An 11,602-nucleotide genomic window follows, 5' to 3' on the forward strand; every position below is an offset into this window, starting at 1 on the left:
TTGTTTAAAATCATTGTTGGCTCATTAACCATCCAGAATGCTTTAACATTTAGCATGTTTTAATTATTTGAAATTCCCCATCATTGGTGGCTCCGTCGCCAGGCAGCATTTACTGTCGATGTAATTCAGCACCCTGGCATGGTGAAGAGTATCTGGTGCATTAAAATGTGAAACTGAAGTTCTTTTAACTTCCTTGGTTAGATGATCAGATTACTGAAGACATCCACTGTCTGGTTTAGTGTTGAGACATAATTTGTTTCTCAGATAAAACCAAGGTTAACTACTACTAACCAACCCTTAGAGACAGATAGACAGACAGCGCCGTACCGAAGCTCCTCTGAAGCCGGCGTTGTCTCGGGTTCAGCCAGTTAACTGAGGGCACGCAGCCCAACAGTGTGTGAAATGAACACTTAGTCGCAGTAAAAGTCCCTAATCATTCTGTCACAATGTATTGCTTGTAAACTAGGAGAAAATCTCACTGGCAAATGCAAACAAACACACATTGACTTCTGCACACAGTCTCACACACACACACACACACACACACCCCATAATCCTCTCATCCACTCTTGTCTTTTACACTCCCTCTCTTGCTGCTGGCGACATCGCTTGTGAAGCACGGACGATCGTAAATTCCCCGCCTTGATTTTGTTAACCTTTACTGCGACCTGCTGCTTCTCTGCTTGGCGTTCTCGCACCCACTCAGTCACAGATGAGGCCCCAGCTCACCGCGGAGCGTCTGCAGCTCATCGCTCTCAGCCTGTTGGCTCTGCAGAACAGCACCAGCACACCTCAGAATTACACGCCACTTTCAAACTCTAGCATACATTGTGGAACCAAATGTTGTGCACAACACTTCTGTTAGTGTTCTGTAATAAGATCAGGGCTTTAGCAACTAAGCGGAAAAACTTCTTTTTTCAGAAAGGAGTCTTTAACGTTTGTACTTTAACTCTCGCTTGAATGATATTTATTTCCAATTGTAATTTTCTGTGTATTTATTAGTAGAAATGGTGAATAAACTAATTGATTGGTTATGTTGTCAAGTGGGGAAATATTCTTGTTTGAACATTTACAAAGAAGTGTGTATCTTTACCTTTGGACGTACTAAATTTGCGTATTGAGTTATTAAACTATGAGAATAATGTTACAACTAATCATTTACCTGATCTGCAGAGGGAAATCTCACCTTTAAGCAGTTTAAACATTTTCTTGGACACAGTCTTTGTGTGATGCTCCACCTAATTCATTCCACATCAATCTGTGCATATAAAGCTTGTATATAACCGTGTCTCCCTCCAATTTATCTCCTGATGGTCATTAGGCAGAGGGAGAATGTGTAACATAAGCATCTCTCTGGTTGTTTACATGTTCGGTCTCCTGAGGTCAGCCAAAGGGCAATTTGTTTAGAGTGCTCTGTTGTCTGGTGTCATCTGTGTCTCCTGAGAGCAGCGCAGCGAGCGGTGTGTGGCGTGCACAAGTGGAGTCACAAAGACGTGATTTGTGAGAAAAATGTCTGCAGATTTTTATTATCACGAATAAAATGTCGCAAAATCAAAAATTTGAATCCAATGTTTAACTGTAGCAGAATGAAAGCTATTATTTCAAAAGGAATTTGTTCTCATATACATGAAAATAAAGTGATGAAATGTTACTTGAGTGTAGAAATATATGTCCTTTTTTTTGTTTGGCAATAACTAGCTCACATAAGTTGTGCAAAACTATCCACTATTTTTGATATCGTTGGAAGAAATGTATTTTGAAACTCTTCCACCGATATCATTAATAATACTTTTCATTGAATTGTACATTTATCTTTTTGGGTAAAATCATGATCTGACCATTTTGATCAGTGGTGTCCAAACTTTTGCCCTAATGGGTTGAAATCACCACAGTGAGGGAATTTATAGGTCATAAAAGTTCAGTTTTATAATGCAAAACTAGTTTTATTATGATTTTTACATTTTTACCTGATATTTCTGGAAAAGGCATCTGCAGATCGAGATCTAAAACATTTGCCTTATTAAAAGAAAGGCAGTCTGTTTTCAAAATCTTCAGGGTAAGGTTTGTTTTCTATTGTTTAGAGTTTTTTCTTTTCTCATAAACAATGATATGGGAAATGGGTTCGCGATAAACTGTGGTTAACATTTTCTGTTAAATATTGTCATCAAAATGAACTAAAATACAACATATTTTTGTAAAAAGAACAAAAGTACAGACAGACCTAAATTTCAAGCTTTGAGACAGCATTTGGCTCTTTTTGTATCCATTATAAAAGTAGTTTTACCATTTGTTCTTCCTGGCTCGACGATGGTTTTGAATCTGAAGGGAGGCATTTAATAAATATGACAGACATTATTAGTAATATTTTGTCAAAGCCATATAGTTATTAGGAAAATTCAGAGTTCAACAACAAATTTCTAAATTCCAAACTAAATATAGTTAGGTGTGAGGTAGCTAAATACTTAGTTTGGCTTTAAATAGAAAGCTTATTAACTAAATATTTAGTTTGTAAACTAAGTGAATGAATAATATGGTTAAAATATTTTAAATTGTCTTTCAATGTTGCTGACGAAGTAATAGTTTGAGTTTAAATGTTGGGGGTTTGATAATTTTGGACTGCCATCATCTTCCAGATGCAGTGCAGTTTAAAACTGATTCACTTAAGCAAACATCTTTGAACTTTCTAAATTTGCAGTAGACAGTATGTGTGAGAATTGACCCCATTTTGTTGCCCTAACATCAGCCTGATCCAGCGCAGGTGCAGCTGGTACTGTTGCCACAAAAAACACAGATTTGTTTGTCATGGACTTCACACATGGCCCCGTTCTATTCGAGCAGAGAGGAGTTTAAAGCAGAGAGCAGACTGAGTCTATATATAAGTCTGCTCTGTTTGAGCTCCAGGATTTACTTTTGGTTTGTCAACCTCTCAGCGCCATGGAGACGGGGTCATGACCACCCGAATGCATCGCAGCGGCAGTCCATGCGGCGTAAAGTTGCTGGTCAGCTCAGCCTGATGGAGCTGTGCTCCACCTTGTTATGGGAGGTTTTATGAGGCCCGCATGGAGGGCTTCAGACCCCTTCTCATGGGGTCACAGCCCCCTGCCATGTTGGCCTTTGTGCCTGTTTGTGGCAGCGTTAATCCACCCCTACTTGCTTCCCGCTGAGCAACAAGTCTCCGACTTAGTGACTTGGCTGTATGCAGGGAGGGTTTTAGCCATTGCCGCAGTAATTGGTTCATCCAGCTCCCTATCACCGTCCCGGTGAGGTGTTTGATTGGCCCCGGCTTTCTAAGCAGTAGAGGAGGAGACTGAGCAGGGATTAGGAGATGAGAAATGGCCCTGGAGAAAAAGGCATTCTGAGTTCAGCAACTTCACAGCTGATGGAAAATCCTGCACAATTCTTCAAGAAAATAAAAAAATACTTTCTCTTTGCTGACAACCAGCTTGGTGACAGTTGATTCAGCCATTTTATTTGGTGCTTTCAGACATTTTTCTGGCATCTGGGGTAAATATGGTTAAAATTGAGTCGAGCTATTTAGAAAGAATAAACGATACTGGATTTAGAAATATTTGACCAAAATCATGACTGAAAATTTCAAAAGTGGGTTTTTGGATTTACTTCAAAGAAGAGCGAAAGCAAAAGTAACAATTAAAGTAAAATGTGAAGACTCAAGCGTAATGTCACTTTTTCACATTTTAAAATGTATATTTTAATATTTAAATATTTTAATATACTTTCCACAAAGCAACCAGAAAACAGGAACTTCACCCTGAAAGTCTAACCAAGATATTTAACTCATTAAATGGTTTAAATTTTCAGAATTACACATCATCCTCTACAACATAATTTAATATCTGTTTAGTAAAACTGACAGAAGTCGGTTAGTCAAGGTCATCAATGATGTTGACTAGAATAATTCAGTTTAATTCAACAACCAGCTATCTCCCCCAAAGGAAAATTAATTGTCATAACTCAAATGATCCATGTATCTTCAGAGAGGCGTTGTGGATGGTGATGCTGGAAGGATCAGGAAGGATCTCTGGTAGCAGTCAGTCTCACAATGAATCTGAAGAGGCCTCTGACTGAAGACTCTGTTGCTCAGTTTCATGACTGTCATGATATGCTATCAGTTCAATTTCTGGGCAACAAACATGACATTTCACAGTAACATGTCCTGGTTAACACAATCAGTTGTTAAGCTGCTAATCCATGTCCTTTGCTTTTGCCACTCCTCTTTAAATCTCCATCCGGCTGTAGGTAGAAAGATGTTATAGTTGAGGATGTGATTCCTGATGGTTTGAACTTCCTCCTTCTCTCTCTGCTTTTTGGTTCTCTTCCCTTCCTCCTTTAGGAACTGGGGTCAAAGTTCAATCACCTGCTGTCAGTTGTATAAACAATACCTTGTTGCCATGGTTTCCAAAAGTAAAATAAAAAGTGCAAAATTCTTTCTACCTGCATATCATCTGAGAACGAATCAGAGTAACTGTCAGCTGAAATAAATATGAACAGTGTATGAAATAACAGGACAGAGCTGCTCAACAAGCTGTTGGCCACTTTAGTCTGAGGCGTCCAAACTTTTCTATCACAGACCAAAGTCAGAAAGTTGAAAGTTCTCGGTGGCCATAATGTTTTTTTGTAAAAATTTTTATTAGGAATTCTTCTCTTTTTCCTGCTCAGCAATAAATTAAAATTGAATGAAACAAATTACTGTAGCTCAGACCTTTTCCTTGATGAAAGGAAGCTTTACAGGTTCCTTGATACGTCTTAACCCAAACATTCAGATGTTATAAACTCTCTGCCTGAAGGTGCTAATGTGCATCTAACAGTGTACGTGGTTTTAGTAAATGTAAATTACTGTATTTTAAACCAAGCAAAATTATAAATAATACATTTCATTAATAAATAAGTGATTTATAGGGAGCATGGAGTGTTTTAGAATATTTTATTATATTTAAATGAAACGTATAATAAACAATATTCACTTCCCTTTGGAGTTACAATCATGTCTGAATTAAGGGCTGTTTTATTTGTTATTTCTACATCTGTCTCTTTTTGACAATCAGGATAATCTTGAATAATTCATTTTATGCATACATTTTAAAGTATTTCAGTAAATAAGTAATAAATCTTATTAGTGGCAACCCTCATTCTGGTTGATTTTAATAGTTGATTAGCAATGCATTTTAATGCTTGCATGTCATTAGATTATTGAACATTAACATAGAGGGAGGCAGCGTGGATAAAAAGGAAGCATGTCTTAAATCACACCCTTCATGACAGTTGGAATACTTTTTATCTCCAGCCCAGCTTTAAATCTGCCAACCAGAGCGAAGCAGGACAAGAAAAATATCTTTGTCATCCTGCGGAGACGTTTGCTTTTCTTTCGGAGGCTCTAGAGCTCCTTTATAACTGATAAGATGACTGCATTCCTCCTGAGCGCGCGGGCCGGCCGTGCTGCTGACCCCACCTGACACTGCCCAGTCACAAGAGGCTCCGCGACCCGTCAGAGCGCTTCTTATCTGCCTCCCCATCTCCCTGTGGAAAACATTCACCCGGCTGAAGAGAGCAGAGATACGCCGCAGCAGGCAGGGTGTTCTCTGACTGTACTTTGCCTCTGATAGCTGCATTTATGGCTGTGCTTTGAGTAATGTCAGACACTTTGTCAGGATTATAAAAAGAGCTGCTAGGTTGTTTTAAATGTTTTTTTTCTCTTTTTAAGCATGTTTTCCATTTTTGGCGTAAACAATAAAATATAAAGTAACTTGAATCTGTAGATGTAGATAATTGTAAATTAGAATATTTGCTTTCCATCTTTCTTTGGGGTAAACAAGTGTACCTCTCAAAATTAAAACAAATCTCATTTTGGTTCATAAAGTGATTTCATTAAAATCAAACAGCTAATAGAAATGTTTGTGTCAGATTTGAACCTCTGAGTCCTGCTGTGCATCAGGATGAGCTGACAGCTGATGATGACTCTGGTCTTCATCAAAACAAACAGCAATGTCTCAAATCTGCAGATGACAGCTGCGTGTCGGCATCAACTTTACGTCAGTTTGCTTGTCAGAGTATAAACGTACCTCAAAGTGACATATTAGTAACTTTTATTAAGTCTGAATAAAAGGAACTCCTAAATAGAAAACATGCAGATGTACCTAGTTCCAGATTTTAAAAGATTTTAAAATATTTTTGCAAAAGTTTGCTAAAAACAATAATCCTGCAGAGCATAGAGACAAAACCTGCGTCTTTTTATAATAACAAGAATGAATCTCAAATGCAATATGTTGATGGAATTTATCCAAGAGAACAGGAAACGAAGCAAGGTGTTGGATCTGACGCCTTAGTTTTGGACACGCGCTCATGCTGGTGGCTTGTCTTGGGAACAGTAACAAGAAGGAGGCGTCGGCTCTGAGTCCAGTTGGCCATCGCAGCGATTCCAGGTTAACAGAGGATAGAAACGAAGTTACTTAGTCCCGTTGTAAACCCCAGATTAACATGGTCTTATTCAGCATGAATTGGCTCACACAAGCTGTGGCGGCAGAGCTAAGAGTGACTTAGCGAGGCTTAGGCTAGCTCGTTCTGTGTCTGGGATGGGATGGAAAGTCTCCTGTGGGAAGATGGAGAACAGCAGAACAATGTTTAAGCCTGTAATTTCAGGAAGCCATAGGATCAAAGAAATTAAGACTCTGAAGTCCTTCATTTATACAATCTGAAGAGCAAGAGATACCTCCCCTGTGACAGTGTTCATATCTAACATGAAGCCAATGAAGCAACCTATGCAACTGGGCCTTAACGGACTCTGAGTGGGTTTTGTTTATTTCATGAAGAAATGAATCATAACTAACACCAGATAATAAAATGTGGACACAAGCATCTTGGCAAATCCTCAGCTGTACAATTTTCCTCTTGATCTTCTTTAAAAAAACAACAACAACAAAAAACTTTCTGTAATAAGTTGATTTATTTATTTCTGCAGCTTGTAGAAACGCCCAGGTACCAGATCCTAACGGCTCCCTGTGCAGGTACAAACCAAAATCCAAATACTTTACATTTAATGTTAATGATTTCAACCTGATCTGGGTTAAGTTTGGCCTTCAAAGCAACAAATATTTATCTTTACCTGAATATTTGTAGCTTAGTTTTAAAAAAATACTTAAAATCATTAAACATGTCATTTTTGATTACTTGAAGATATTGCAGTATTCTTGTACAATCTTATACTTTCTAGTCTCAAAATGATCCTGGCTTTTCAAGCAAAGGCTAATTTATACTGCTGACAATGATATGATGCACTAATAAACCCGAGGTGAAACACAAACAGCAAAATGAAACTGGTAATAGTTTCTGGTCAGAGTAAATAAAATGTATCTAATGTGAAAATCTGAAAATTTTACACAGATTCACCTGCAGAGAAGCTTCTTATCAAGCTCACAGTACAGATTGTTAGTGGCAAACATGAAAACAGTTTCAAAGCTCATAAACAGTTACTGTATTAAAGTCCAGGCTTTTCAGGTAGGTTCTGTTGGAGGCTTCTGAGTAGTTACTATCTTACCTGCAGTGGCTAACACTACTGGTGTCAACATGTAGTATAAATTCAGATGAGTCCGATTCTGGAAGCTGAAGCTAAAGGCTAGAAGAGACGTTGGCATCTTGAAGCAACTTTAACACAATTTTATGAACCTTGTCAGATTTTCACTGGTTGGTTTTTTAGCTTCAGCCTCCCAGTAAAACCACAGTGGAGTTTTACTAAACGTCAATCAAAACAAAACGTTTACCTTCAAAATGTCTAAACTATGCATTAGTTAGCCTGCCTAGCTAACCAAGGCAGCACAGGTTTACCTGTTACAATTAAATGTAACGGACATGCTGCATTTAGTTGGAGTTATATTAAAAGGGTTTACCTTAATAACAGTGTTGGGTTTGCAATCAGAAATAAATAAATAAAAAAAAACAATTGCTTTTATTTTCCTTGTAAATGATGGAAAAGTGTTATTTCAGTCACCTGATCTGGACCATGCATCAGCAGGTTGGGGAGGGGCAGCACAGTGTTACTCAATGTGTAACTACAGCAAACTCCAGTCAGTCTGATGCTTTGCATGGCTTCTCATCAAATAATTTTCCACCATAGGAGCAGTATGATGCAAAGTTTTAGCAGTTAGGAAACAGAAACCAGACCTGGTGTAATTATAATCAGACAGGATTATCTAGAAATCCAGTTTGGTTTATAAAGATCAAACACACCTTTATAAAATATACCAACAATAATTTTCCAGTGGCTCAAAGCCTTCTGTTGAGATGCCACAAAAGTTGCTGATGTCATTGGGGTTTTCTCGTTTTCCAATAATAAAATGCAATAACAAAGTGCTGCCCCTCCCTTACCTATTGCTGCACACTGTCAAAGAGCTGGCTCCTCAAAGGCTCCTACATTTTTCTGAAAATGGAAAATTTGACTGAAAATATTTGTGAAACGTCGTCCTGTTGTGAAAACTGGAGCAGCCCCACCCATTCCTTATTTTAAGATTAGGCTCTGAGCGCCTCTAGAAGGGGCACAATTGCCAAAAAAAGTACAATATTAAATGGACTAAACCTTTAAAAATTACAGCTTAATTCAATGGGTGTTCATTCTGTATTTTTTGTTACAGTAAATGTATGTGAATTCAATTTAAATCAACTGTTAGCTTAACATAGCTTTATGCTCTTCAGTCTTTGATTAAATATTTTTACACAACCTTATTATTGCCAATGATTTTCATATCATGATTAACTGTCCACAATTTATCCTCATCAACAGTCAACTGACTGCAAAAACATAAAACTTCTACATGAGACTCAGGTGAAGAGCAGCCTGGAGCTCAGCATGAGGCGACCGGATTAAGGAGGAATTTAATGAGTGGATCCAAGAATGATGTGAGCAGATGAAAAACAGACATGAACAAAAATAGATACAATGTCTTCAGTTGAGAGACATTAAAGTTGGACGGTGCTGGTTTTCTTTGCTAACTAAGGAAGTTAGCAGAGAAAGTTTAGTTTCTTTGTAGCGTGAAGCTGCAGTTCGGTCTCACCAGATCTACAACAGCTGATCTCTGCTTGTAACGCAGAGGAGATTTATCAGTGTTTTCAAAAGTACTTCAAGCAGTACTTATAACAGCTCTCTACAAAACTGCACACCAGAGTTATATTTGTGTTGTTTTATTTTATTCAAGCAGATTTTATTTTTTTCTGACTTCATCTCTTTAAATTCAGTACAGATTAAACTTCTGATAGTTTGATATTCTCAAATCTTGTTTCAAATGCTATTTATTTTTACAACCTTGCTTCATGATCATAAAACAAAAATAATGAACTTATAAATGCTACATGTCTATCAAATATCCAAACAGCTGAAATATTTGTAGAAATTTTTTTTTGGCTTTTTTCTAAACATTTTAAAACCCCTCGTTCCAGTTTTAAGGGGTTTCTTTGTGTTGTGGTTGCCATCTGCTGGGCATTTGTTGTAACTACAACAGGCAGGCACACAGTCTTTACAGTAGGAGTGTGGAGTGAAGGAAACAGTCATGATGAAACACTTTTGTCTACCTCTGAACAGAGATCAGGACCTTTGAGACAGAGACGCTGCTGATCCCTACAGGCGATCCAGACACTTTCATCAACCTTAAATCTGCTCCAAGCGTTGATTTCTACAGCCAAGCTCCTCTCCTCTCAACCAGGATCTGATTTTTTTTCACCACTCCAACACACTTTGTGGCTAGCGGCCATTTTGTACATGGAGATTTGCCTATTTGCAGCATGCGTCTGGTTCCACAAACTTCAAAGTTTGCAGAGACGGGCGAGGCCACCAGTGAAGCCTGTGAACATTTCTTCACAACAGCCTGTTGAAGGATGGGATTTCTACCTCTGACTCACTGAGACAAAGTCCGGCGCCACTTTCAAAGCTCGTCAGAGCACGGGGCCCCGAGGCAAAGCTTATTGTCCACAAATTGATCCAGCCCCCTTGGTTTTGTTTATTTAAATGAGACTCTTAGACCCTCGGGTGTTTGTTGAGGAAAAGTCAGAAATGCCAAATATCTTTTTTTTTCATCTTCATCCTCTTTCGTCTTGCCTTTCTTCTTTTCTTTCGTAGGCTCTCGGCTTGGTGAGCCAAAAATCCTTGGTAAACATCCCGGTCCGGCAGCTTTGTAGCACTGAGCCGGTCTCTCCCTCAGCTCCCCCGCCTGCTCTGGGATGGTTGGTGTTCAGCGGTTTCACTAACCTAATGTGAATTTATAGTCCATGTCTCATCTGATGTCTAAACAATCCCAGACGCATCACACATAATCACAGAAATAACAATAAAAACTTTAAATATCACAACGACTTCTTGGACTTTGATGAACACAGTGGTCACTTGGTTTAGACGTACATTGTTTACAGGAAGGGGAGTTACTTGTTGCAGACCATCATATGACCCAATCAAAAATACATTTCTCCAATATACAGACTTTATATTTATGTCTAAAGGTTTTTTATGTAGGCTTATGAGATGGATGAACTCAGATTCACTTTATTTACACAAATATTTCAGTCTAACATGATCACATTATGCTAATTTAAAACAGAAAATTATTCCCACGGTTTTTAAAGTGACAGAATACTGATTAATGATAATTTACTTTGGGCAAAATGAGGGAGAATTAACACCAGTTGGAGTTGGTGTTGCATTGTAAAGGCTTATTGCACAGAATATCATCATGTTTTTATGGTTATCTGGTCAGTTAATCAGGCTGTCGGTTCAGGCAGCCTGACTCTAAAACAGCAGTATGTTTGTAAGATTGATGGAAGATGTTCCTTTAGTTCCCATAACCCACTGACCCATAATGGTAGCAGCTACAAATATTACTGAGAGAAGCAACAAGTGGGGGAGGGGCATTTCTGCATTTCTATACTTTGGAAGAGTCCATTCATCCAAATTCTTCCTCTGGCTTTTATTAAAAAAACCTGAAACCATAGCAACAAATTAAAACTATGGCTGCCACACAATTCTTATTCTTATTTGGTTAGAAATGTTGAATCCCGAATTAAATCTATAAGAGCCTAAAATGACTAGAATTAGAAGCCATATTTTAATAAATATATTGGGAAGTTATTTGATGTGTATTGTAGTCAGATATTTTGGGGTCGGATGCTTCAGCTTGGAACCACCAGCTGCCTTACAGAGGCACAGCTTTAACACGACGTCCATATTCATATTTCAAATCAATGACCATTTATTAGGCCTCACACAATACACTGTAAAAAAACAAAACAAAAAAAAAGAAAAACAGATTTCAGCAGGACGCTTTTTTTGTCCATGTCTCCTGGTATCCATCTGTAACTAAATGAATAAAAGTTTTTTAGTTTGTTTTTATGTTCATTAATAATAACACACCTGTTCTGAACAATAAAATAAGGAAAGTAAAGCATAAATATTAAGTAGGAATTGTATCCATCAGCATTTGAGATGATTTTACTGCGGGTGCATCACCTGTGGCTGTCGCCCTCATTACCAAAACACCGCAGGTCCTGACGGGCGACCATGTTTTTTCAGTTTGAATTTCTACCATCCATGGCTTCTCCCATCACTGTGTCC

Source organism: Poecilia mexicana, unplaced genomic scaffold, assembly GCF_051168715.1.
Source record: "Poecilia mexicana isolate PSO_F unplaced genomic scaffold, ASM5116871v1 scaffold_10, whole genome shotgun sequence".
NCBI classification, from domain to species: Eukaryota; Metazoa; Chordata; class Actinopteri; order Cyprinodontiformes; family Poeciliidae; genus Poecilia; species Poecilia mexicana.